The following is a 12111-nucleotide window of genomic DNA, read 5'->3' as shown; positions in this document are numbered from 1 at the left end:
ATAAGGAAACTGGGGATTCCAAGAGACAGTGATAGGGATAAAGAGCATTTCACCTATACAGCTAGCATGGTAGTTAGAGTAAATGGCAATAGAAGGAAGAATAGAAAAGATGAAAACTGAGAAAAGACCTTTGGATTTAGGAAATGAAAAATTTAGGGGTAGAAAAGTAAAGGAGTGGTACCCAAAACTAGTGATCCTTTAAAAATACCTAAGCTAAGTGGAGTAGGGATTATTAATTCTATTAAATGCCAAGAAAACTGAGGCTCAGAGAGAGAAAATGATTTTTTTCTAGGACACTTAGCAAGTTTGTAGTTACACCAGGACTAGAGCTTCTATCTCTTACCATAAACAGTCAATTGCTTCTTCTCCTAAGCCATGCTGTCTCCCTTCAATTCTCTTCATTTCCACTATTCAGCAGCTCCATGGCTAGCATTAACATGCATGGTCAACATTTCTCCTCAATGATCCAATCAGGGGCCAGAGTTACAATGGCCATATTAGACATTAAACTGCCCTGTTCTGACCTCCAGAGAGGAGTGGCTTTCCTCGATGCACTTCATTTCTAAAGACTTTAATTAATCCAGACCTGCTGAAATGGGACCCAAAGATGAGAACCAGACACTGAAAAAAAAAGCACTGGGGACTCAGCAGTGAAATATTAATCCCTGATCAACCGAGCAGTGAATCTGTTGCAAAGTTGCTTTTTTCCCCATATAAAGAGGAGCTAAGAGATAGCATGAGATCGGGCAGTGTAGCATAGTCCATGCTACAGTGTTTTTGTCCTCTATGGGGATTGCTGTGAGAAAGTAGCTATCACCCCATTTATTGCCAAGATTCACAACATCATAGCATTTAGTTACAAGGGACCCTGGAGTTCATTTAGTCATACTACCTTCATAGGAAGCAGTAATGCAAGAATTCAAATCCAAGGCTCTTTGTGCCAAAACCTCACTTCAAAGAGGTTTCTGAAGTGATAAATTAGTTTTCTTTTTTAAATTTTTATTTATTTTTATTTTTATTATTATAGCTTTTTATTTACCTGATATATGCATGGGTAATTTTTCAGCATCCATAATTGCAAAACCTTTTGTTCCAACTTTTCCCCATCTTCCTCCTACCCCCTCCCCCAAATAGCAGGTTGACCAATACATGTTAAATATGTTAAAGTATATGTTAAATACTATATATATATATATGTGTGTGTGTGTGTGTATGTGTATATATATATATATATATATATATATATATATATATATATATATGTGTGTGTGTGTGTATGTGTATATATATATATATATACATATCCATACAGTTAGAAAATTAATTTTCAAAGGACCAAGAATTAGGATCATAAATTCAGAGCCAGCAGAAGTCTTGCAGGTCTTCTAAGAAGTTAAGCAATTTGACCAAAGTCATACTAGCAGGAAGCAGAGATAGGATTTGAATTAGAGCCTCGGACTCCACATCAAGAGCTCTTGTCACTATCATTATTGCCTCTCAGTCTTAGAGTGATTGAGTAGTTATTTTGATCTCAGTATCATGTAAGACTATGCTACAGAAAGAACCAGTGGAAGAGAAAACAATATTCCATAAAAGCATACAACTATAAAAAGTGTCATGCACCTGGACTATAGTCATCAGGGAAGGCTTCACAAAAGAGATGGAACCTAAGCAAAGCTACTTTGAGGTGGAATACTCTCATCTTTAGGAGAAGAATCAGGTTGATGGGTTGGGGGTAGTTATGGAAGTTAGAAAAATTTACGAAGAAGGGTACAAAATACTTTATTTTACTTGTAGCTAAAGGAACATCATGGCAGACTTATCCTTCTTAACTACAGCCACCCAGTTCTGGACAGCCAGTAGTGCCAATGTCTCCACTGAATCCTGGGGTTACAGATTTAGGATTAAGATGGACCTCACAAGTAAGGCATCCAACCCTCTGATTTTACAGGTGAAAAAGCTAAACCCTGGAGAGGTTAAATAACTTCTCTGAAGGCACACAAGTAAATATTGTCTGAGGCACTTTACATCTGATTCCTTGGACTTGAGACCTAGTGCTCTTTCCCCAAATCCCATTGCTTCTGTGTAAAGGCTCATGAGGAATAGCCAGAACAAATTGTCTCTGAAGGTGACATCACACTTTGTGCTTTCTTTCTTTCTTTCTTTCTTTCTTTCTTTCTTTCTTTCTTTCTTTCTTTCTTTCTTTCTTTCTTTCTTTCTTTCTTTCTTTCTTTCTTTCTTTCTTTCTTTCTTTCTTGCTAAGACAATTGGGGTTAAATGACTTGCCCAGGGTCACATAGCTAGGAAGTATTAAGTGTCTGAGGCCAGATTTGAAATCAGGTCCTCCTGACTTCAGGGCTGGTGCTCTATCCACTGCACCACCTAGCTACCCCTTTTTTCTTTCAAAGAGCACAACTTCCCTCTATGGGAATGCTCTAGTTGAAAAAAAAGAAGTAATAGACCCAAAGATTGTAAAACATAGATTTAGAGCCAGAAGGGATCTTAGAGATCATCTGACCTAACCTTTTAATTTAATAAATGAGGATACTGAGGTCCAGATATATTAAAAGGCTTTGCTTTACCTTTCTCCCCAGGTTATATAACCTCCCTTCCTTTTCCCAATTTGCCCAATTAAATATGACCAACATTTTTTAATTTTATTTTTTAAAGTATAGTATTTTATTTTTTTCCAAATACATATAAGAATAGCTTTCAACATTCATTTTTGTAAGACTGTTTTAATTTTAATTTTTTTTTCCTGTCCTCCTTTATTTCCCCCCTCCCCAAGATGGCAAGCAATCTGATACAAGCTAAATATGTGTAATTCTTTTAAATATATGTCCATATTTGTTATATTGTACAAAATGTATTTTTCATTTAGAATTTATTACTTTGTAATAAATTAACTTGTCGATTTATTAAGCATTTATTAAGAACCTATATATAGAACTATATAAAAAAGACATAGGTGGTACAAAAGGAAAAAAAACCAAACAGTCCCATCCTTATTAAAAAAAAAAAGAAAGAAAGAAAGAACAGGAGGCAGCTAGTTGATGAAGTAGATAGGGCACCAACCCTGAAGTCAGGAGGACCTGAGTTCAAATGTGACCACTTAACACTTCCTAGCTGTGTGGCAGTTAATCACAACTGCCTCAGGGAAAAAAAAAAAAAAACCTTTTCATTTTTGTGAGACCTAGGAAAGAACTTGGAAGTATATGAAATCCAAAGTCCTCCTTTTACAAATGAGGAAACCAAGTTCCAGGGAAGAGAATTGATTTGCAGAATCACATAGTTATGAGTTAAATCAGGATTAGAATCCATCCCTCCAGACTATGAAATAATCATCCATGGATTAGTAAATTGCTCAGAATAGCTACATAGTCTTCACTTTACTTCATCTAAATTATCCATGTAAGACCTAGGGACTTGTGAGGTTATGGAGTAGGTAGCTGATGTAATAAGGGAGAACATTGGATCTGGGATCAGAGGCCTTAGGTTTAAGTTTCTACCTGTTTGGCCTGTACCTAAACTTTCCTGGGCTTTCATTTCCTTATAATTCAAATTCAGGAGGGGGGATTGAAGAGGGTACACTCCTCAGTTTAAAGATGTGGTCCTAGGAGCCTTTTCTGGTGCATGAAAAAATGAGAATTAGGGGTAAAGCTTTGAGATTTCCATGCTTCAGCTCTGGCAAGATGTCTGAGCAGCTGAAGAATTATCATTCATAAGCTACAGTTCACTTGGTATTGCAATTCTGCAGTTATCATCTCTCTATCTGTGGGGGTCAGATTGCCCGAGTATAAGCAAGAGTCAGCTTGCCTCTTGATACATTTCAGACAAGTCCCCTGAAAACCAAAGTGTTGCTGAGGTTATTAAAAAGAGGATTCCTGGGAGGTAACAGTGCTGAGGGCGAATTCTCTCTTCTCTCTCACTCATTGAGCCCAGGGGCCCCTATTCATCACAGAACATTAATTCAGGGATGAAGGGATATGAGAAAGTCTCTCCAGCGGGTTGGAGCCATAGAGCTTAGAGTTGAGCTCGGGGTAAGAATAATGGATAAAATTCAGGCCAGTAATTTAGGCATAAAGTGGCCCAAAGATGAACCCCAACTTCACAAATAAGTTTTTCTGGAAAAGAGAAAAGAGAATTGTTTTCATTTTAAAATAAAAGAAGCCACAGCAGCTATGTTTATAATCATCCCCTAAAGAGTGAATGGCTTTTAGACTGTCCTCTATAGAATTATTATCTGATCTCTGATAACAGACAGATCATTTATAAGCAAAAATATAAACAAACCAAAAAACCCTATAATTTATCACTACACTAAAAGGTTATATATTTTTTTCTGCTAAGCTCAGACCAAAAACAAACTCAAAACTACAAATTGTGTACTTCCTCTGTTTAGTTCTCCAATCCTTTAACACATTCGTTTAGTATTTATAAATGAATACCTTGAATAGAAAATTGCGATACTTTTTCTTACAAAAACGGCTTTCCCAATTTTGAATCAACAATTACAAGTTGCTGTTGAGCACGAGTATGTTATTTCCCAAAATTGTATGTAATTGCCACAGACAAGGTTGAAAAAGCAGTTTTGAAGTTAGCTAAATGCGGATCATCTCTATGACCACTCAAATCATGCTATTTTATAATTCCCTTAAATTAAATATCTTTGATAGCAAATGTAAATTAGGGAACAATAAATTATAACTTCTAGGCTGACCAATGACTGATTATATATATTATAATTAACTTACTTCCTTCACAAGGTATTTATCTTAATAATCATCCTATAGCCATTAACATATCTTAAAGGGTCTTTGTAAAAAATGTTTTGTTAATTGAAGAGCAGCCTTGAGTTCTTACGATGACAGTGACAGAACAGAACTGAAAGAAAATGAAATTCATTTTAGGCAAGATTTTGAAGAAACTCAAACAACTAGCCCAGACATTTACATCATAATACTAATTTTGTTAATGAAATATTTTATTAAAAACTTAGTGTTGAACATTTCTACAACCAACTTAACTTTCTCAGTACTTTTTTTAACTTCAATGAATATTGTAACAAAACATTTCAGTCATTTTCTCTAAGTGTCCATCAAGATTGACTGTACATTCTCATTTACTTATCCTCTTGGTCATATTTACTCTTCTGATTCTTTTTTTTTTTAATTTTCTTTCAATAAAGTTCTCTCAAGATTTCTTTGTATTTCTCTTACCTGGTGGTTCTAATATTTATTCTAGATAAAGGCTCAGGTAAGCATCATAGTTTCTTCCTATTTGAAAACATATAATATATGTCCTTTCCCACTTTGAAATTCAGGGCTTTGATGATGCTATTCAAAGACCCCTTTCAAGAATTATTGTCATTTCTACTTTCCTATACTCTCAGGTTCAGAATCCTCTTCTTTGTTTAGGAGCTGCAATGCTCCAAATTCTTCCCAAGAAAGCTTTTTTGCCTTTTGCTAGAAGTTTCTCAGCCATCAAATATGAAATGATAACAAGGGGCATAGACCATTTATGGGATTTGGACCAAAAATTATGGAAGTTAAAGAAAGTAAGACTAAGTTCATTCTCACCACACTTTTATTATATTCAAAATTTACATTTCCATACCCCACAGTGAAGGGTGTGTGTGTGCTACATTGGCTATAAATAAGAAGCAAACAAGAAAGGCAGTAGCTGACTGACTATATCTCAGACCCTGTTATCTGGGGCCTTCCTCCTCTTCTTCTCCTCCCTGCCCTGTTATTTATAGCTTTTTATATCTGCTAAAGACACTGAAGAGTTCAGGGGTACCGAATGTCAAGAGCACAAGTAAACCAGTTGAACATTATCCACCACAGCCTTTTGTTCCCAAATTCAACTTTAAGTCTTGGCAGATTTTCCCCTCTCCCCCTCCTTCATGGGCTCAGAGCAGAAGTCTCAGGGGTAAGTGTTTTAAGTCTTTTGATGCATCTAGTAATCCCAACCCAGACCATTAAAGCTGCCTTTTCTAACTGTCCCTTGGTAATTGTTGGAAGAACTTAGACAAGTAGGACTATCCAAAGACATCGAGAAGGTCAAACCACAGGAGAAAGTGCCCTGATTTTATCCTGGAGATTGATGTTTGAATCACCTTTATTTCGATTTGGCAGCTGGGGTTATAAAATGCACTTGCAATCACCGATAACATGTTAGATCAGGCTACAAGTAGAGAAACACCATATTTTATACACCGTGTGCAGTTTTACCTAATACCACCATAAATCAGCTAGCAAAACAGGGGTGTTTTGTAAATTTTAATGGAAACTCAAGTGCTAAAAACCACAGGAGTCTGGGCTGGAGTCATCAAGCTTTGGATCCAGTTCAGGATCCCTGGATGCCTTTGCTACTTATATCCAAACTTCAGGGGGAGAAAACTTCACTAATTTCCCTTCAGCCAGCCCAGAGCCAAGGGAAACTTGTAAGAACCTAATTTTCACCAGCAATATGAGTGTGAACAAGTCTGTTTGTGCATCAACATATTTTTAGAATTCATGTCAAATTAGCTTGCCATTTCCTATCTCTGAGACATTGTGGGGTAAGCTATTTCCCTTGATTTCCTTATACACAATTTTCTTACCTCTGCATCTTGGAATCCAAGATTTCCTTCAAAGATTAGGTCAAATATCACATACATACCCTTTCCATCCAAGGGACCTTTTCTGATCCATCCATTTGCTTTTAACCCTACAACCCCCTCAAAATTTTTTTCTTTTTACTTTGTCAATTGATTACAAAATGGAAGACATTGGACTTTTCCTTAAATTTATGATTTTAATAAGAAGGGAAAGGAAAAGCGGATCTAGTGATCTCTTAGAAAGTTGGAATCAAATAAGTCTTTCCTGGATAAGTTTTCAGAGTTTGGCAGGCAAAAGGTGGACACTGTATCTTACTATTCAAAAGAGAAGACTATGGACAAAGAGGCACAGATGATGAATGATACCCGCAAAGTACTTTGTAGACTTTAAAATACTACCTAAGTGACATCAAGTATTTATTGTTATTAATTATTATTATTCAATTAATATCTCAATTAGATATAACATATTATTATATTAGATATTGCATTATATGATATTATTTTAATGTCACTGCAGTTAGGAGGTAGAAAAGATTGCAACTCTTGAAAGGATATTTTGAATAAATTTCTTTTAAAAGGAGACATTAAGATTACACATTACAATTGACAAAGTAGAGGGGGCAGCTAGGTGGCGCAGTGGATAGAGCACCAGCCTTGAATTCAGGAGGACCCAAGTTCAAATCTGGTCTCAGACACTTAACACTTCCTAGCTGTGTGACCCTGGGCAAGTCACTTAACCCCAGCCTCAGGTGGGGGGCGGGGGAGAAAACTGACAAAGTAGAAAAGACAATAGTCTTCAGTCTGGTTTGAGGCATTTGGTGAGCTACCTTTCCTGACCCATGAAATAAACCAGGGCAATCTACAGAATAACTTATTGAGAAAAGAAAAAAATAACAGTGAATGTTTTGGAGGAGGAGATGCTTGGAATGCGAAAACAGGACATCATTTTATTTCCTAGATGAGTGCCACCTTTGGAGAATGCTCTAAGTGTGAGATTCATAATATGAAACGTCCATGATACTAAAGGTCACCTTTAGGAAGAGCCTCAAAAATCTGGTCTCTCACTTGCCATCATGGACTCAGTCTTCATTGCTCAAGACATCAAGGCTTCAGGCCTGAGCTGAGTCTTCAATTCTACTGGAAGAAAATTGACTTGCTACTACAGGAGTCTTTACTTCTGAGGAAATGGAGGAGATACTGAAAAGCAAAAAGGCCATTTTATTCCAAGGTGAGGATCAGACAGAGAAGATTGGGGGGGGGGGGAGTATTGTATGTCGTATGTAGTAGAGATCATTGTGGGAAGTTGTTTTTCTCATAGAAAAAAGAATTCCATTGAAAAAATATATAGGGTATGATTTCTTAACTTTCCCTACTCTTCTGATCCCCCACATCTTTGAAGCTTCTCTCTCAATCAAGGCAGAGTTGCTATTTTGGAGCTCTTCCCAACTCCCTGTAAAAACCAGACAAGTTAGGATACTTCTAAAGAAAAATCATGTTCTGAGTTTTGAGTTACTTACATATCACCCAGTCCCCCGCCTTTTTCCTCTGATCTGTCTGGGGGAGACAGCAAAGTTTAATGTTGTCCCTTAGATTCTCCTTCTATCCCTAAGATTGAATGATTTGATTTCACTACCATCCAAAGATCATTATCCTTTCCAAACAAATGTGGGACTCATTCATATTTACTTACAATAACACAGCAAATGTTTTCTTTCCTAGAGCTCTTTAACAGGACAGTCTTACAGAAGGGCCCTCGATGAATGATTCGGGTTTAAAGTTTAGGACAACGGAGATAACCCAGCCAAGAAATTACAACGAGCTCATTGAGTATTTGCCAGAATTTAGGAACTGCTTGGAAGCAGGGACTCAACATGTATTAAGGCCAATTTCCCATTTTCCTGCCTTAAAAAAAACAAAACAAAACAAAACAAAACTGTGGCTTCTCCACTTTCCCTCCCCACCACAAAGAAAAGTCCCCCTTTAATGTCATTTTTTTAAAATAGCTTTTTATTTTCAAAATGCATGTAAAGATAGTTTTCAACATTCACCCCTGCAAAACCTTGTGTTTCAATTTTTTCTACCTTCCTTCTACCCCCTTCCTCTATACAGTAAGTAATCCAATATAAGTTAAACATATGAAATTTGTCTACATATATTTCTATTTTGTCTAATATATTTGTCTAATTGTCTAATCTAATTTGTCTATATATATTTATCATGGCATTTTCTTTAGTAAAAATCACACTAACCTCAAATATGAACTTCTAGAAAGAAAGAAGGAAAGAAAGAAAGAAAGAAAGAAAGAAAGAAAGAAAGAAGAAGAAAGAAAGAAAGAAAGAAAGAAAGAAAGAAAGAAAGAAGGAAGGAAGGAAGGAAAGAAGGAAAGAAGGAAGGAAAGAAGGAAGAAAGAAAGAAGGAAAGAAGGAAAGAAAGAAAGAAAGAAAGAAAGAAAGAAAGAAAGAAAGAAAGAAAGAAAGAAAGAAAGAAAGAAAGAAAGAAAGAAAGAAAGAAAGAAAGAAAGAAAGAAAGAAAGAAAGAAAGAAGGAAAGAAGGAAGAAAGAAAGAAAGAAGGAAAGAAGGAAGGAAAGAAAGAAAGAAGGAAAGAAGGAAGGAAAGAAAGAAAGAAGGAAAGAAGGAAAGAAAGAAAGAAAGAAAGAAAGAAAGAAAGAAAGAAAGAAAGAAAGAAAGAAAGAAAGAAGAAAGAAAGAAAGAAAGAAGGAAGGAAAGAAAGAAAGAAGGAAAGAAGGAAAGAAAGAAAGAAAGAAAAGGAAAGAAAGAAAGAAAGAAGGAAAGAAAGAAAGAAAGAAAGAAAGAAAGAAAGAAAGAAAGAAAGAAAGAAAGAAAGAAAGAAAGAAAGAAAGAAAGAAAGAAAGAAAGAAAGAAAGAAAAAAAGAATAGGCCTGTTTAGGATTTAGAGCTGGTTGGGGAGGGTGGGAATGGGGGGGTTGAATTTTAATAAATTCTTATCCTTACAGCCCCAAGGGATGTAGTAGGTGACTTGTGTACTCAGATAAATAGTTCATTCCTTTATTCTGACCTTTATTCCATAAGGTGATCAATTTGTAACAGAAACAGGAAATAGCCAAAATCATATTCCTTTTCCCAAACCCTCAAAGTATGCTAGGTAAAGGATAGCAAAAGAAATAAAAACAAATATCCTCAACTCCCAAACATTTTCTTTCTTCATTTCTAGATTGTTCTCCCTCTTAAGGCCAAATTCTCAGAGGGATACTCCCCCAGATAATTTGTAGAGAGTTCCCCTCCTCTTTCCTGGCCTTCCTGGACCCCATGAACCTATTCTCACCTCTGAGAGATGGGGGAGTCTGTCACAGCAGGGTGGGTCTGGAGATAAAACCTGTTCATCCATGCTTCTGAGATGTGTTCATCTGAGCAGGTCCCAGGGTAAGCTCCCAGCCCAGAGTGGAGACATTCAGAAAATTCTCATCAGAGTGGATAATGTGGGTGGGTTCCAGCCAGGGAAGGCCCGGAGGAGAGCCCTGCAATTGACCTTGCTCCCCATTGCTATACTTGGCTTTCAGGTGGCCAGTTTAGTCATTAACCTTAGAGAGGAGGTAACAGGAGCAAAAACACCTGAAGCTTTAGAGAGAAGCTGAGATTATGTACAAAGACCCTGACCTTGAATGTGACTGGGCAGCAAGGAGCTCACAGCCTGGCTGAGTAGGCTGTTAAAAGTGTGGGTGTGAAAGCCTTGAATCTGTATCCTCCAGGCTGCCAACAGTGGGGAGAACAATTCAAGTAAGACTTTAAGATTTCTCTTGCAACCTGAGTCACTTCTCACATCCCTGTGCAAAGAAACTCCCTCAGCTCACAGTCAGCATCGCACACCATCCTGGTCACCACTGTCAAAGTTTCAGTCCACAACAGTACAATCTATTGGGGAGAACAAAGACCTCAGATAGGAACCTCAACTCCCAGTTTGACATCTGATGCAAACCAGCTCTATAGCCCTGGAATTTACCTCTACATTTTCTTATCTGTAAAATGGGAGAGTAGTACTAGTCCTACCTTTATCATGAAGCTGTTGTGAAGATAAAAATAGATGTGGCAGTATATGTTCTAAATTTCAGATCCTTAGAGAAATTAAAAATGTTCTACAAATGTTGGAGATGATTTTTTATCAGCAGCAGCATGATAGCAAACTGTTACAAAATATTTCTATCCCTAACGCTGTGCTAGGCACTACACAAAAAGAATGATAGAATTCCCTCCCCTCTGGGAATTTATATTTAAAGAATAACACATAGTGTGGTGGAAAGAGAAATGAATGAGCCACAAGACCTTAATTCAAGTCCCTGTTCTGACATAAGCAGTGTGCTCTTCAGCATGGCATAATTTATCTGAATCTGTGTATTTTCACCTATAAAATTGAGTATTTTTAAAATTGTGCTTCTTTATTAGAGTGATGGTGTTAGTCTCAAAAAAATGTGATTATCAGTGTCAGGTGCTTTATAGTTGTAAGGAGCTATGTGAGGCAAGCACATGGATAGCAATCCTGGAAATTTCTACCAGACAATGGGAGCACTTGCCACACCCTCTAACACTGTCTCACACTTTCTATTTGGCTCTTCCTCAGTGTCTCTCTCTCACTAGACTCTCATTTCTCTTTCTCACATTGCCCACCTCATTCCCATTTTCTGTCTTCTTCCTTTTCTTTCTGGGCCTCTGTTCTCCTTCCCCTTCAACCCCTCACCCTTCAATTATTTTTTTTTATAATTTCAGTCTGTTGATTCTCCCAAAGTTTCCTGCCTCTACCCCGTATTCTTCATTTTAGTCTAAATGCTTCATCTTCAGGCATCAAAAGCATCTTTTAGAGACAAATGCCTCATATCTCTGAGCTAGAGGATTTGATATGAGCAGGGAGGAGGTTGGAAGTACTAGGACTAAAGGTATTAGGGGGCCTGGGATGGGGGCACTAAAAGCATACTTTCAGGTGCTTAGTCATCCATGAAAAAGAAACACTGACCACTGAGAATGAGACTGAAAAAAAAATTGAAAGCAAGCCTTAGAAATAAAGCCACACCTCCAAACAAAATAAATTACTTTCTCTTAGCATACTACAGGTGGGAAGTGGTGGTAGAACCTTTGTCTCACTGGATCTCAGTTTGCTCATTTGTAAAGTGAAGGGTTTTGACTCAACCTCAAAATACCTCCCTACTCTAAATCTGAAATCCTTATTTTATATAGATGTGTGTATATATTTATACATGTGTACACATTTCATAAATGCATGTACACAGATACATATACACACATATGCATAAATATAGATATCCGATATCATATACATGTATGTGTATATGAACACATATGTATGTGTATATGTACAATGCACCTGTATCTATATATGGGATTGGGAATGGTCTCTGCTGAACTGAAGGAACCCTGTAATGTCTTTAACAGGCTCATACTAGTCTTTTTTGAGGAGAAGGAATTGAGAAGCAGAGAGGATAAAAAGAGAGTCCATCCTGAGTATAAAACCCTTTGGC

General features: G+C 37.0%; 1 long non-coding RNA gene across 1 annotated transcript; it reads right to left on the bottom strand.

The window, feature by feature from the left end:
• Positions 1 to 2910: 2910 nt before the first annotated feature.
• On the bottom strand, positions 2911 to 10026 carry LOC141557556 (uncharacterized). Its single transcript, XR_012486825.1, has 5 exons — positions 9909 to 10026; positions 8295 to 8506; positions 7636 to 7801; positions 4755 to 4884; positions 2911 to 4124 (listed from the first exon to the last, which is right to left on the bottom strand). It is a non-coding gene; the product is annotated as an uncharacterized LOC141557556 (long non-coding RNA).
• Between the last annotated feature and the right edge of the window lie 2085 nt (positions 10027 to 12111).

The sequence above is a fragment of the Sminthopsis crassicaudata genome, chromosome 2, assembly GCF_048593235.1.
Source record: "Sminthopsis crassicaudata isolate SCR6 chromosome 2, ASM4859323v1, whole genome shotgun sequence".
Taxonomy (NCBI): Eukaryota; Metazoa; Chordata; class Mammalia; order Dasyuromorphia; family Dasyuridae; genus Sminthopsis; species Sminthopsis crassicaudata.
The sequence above is the reverse complement of the archived record's forward strand: the minus strand, read 5'-3'. Positions and strand labels throughout refer to the sequence as shown.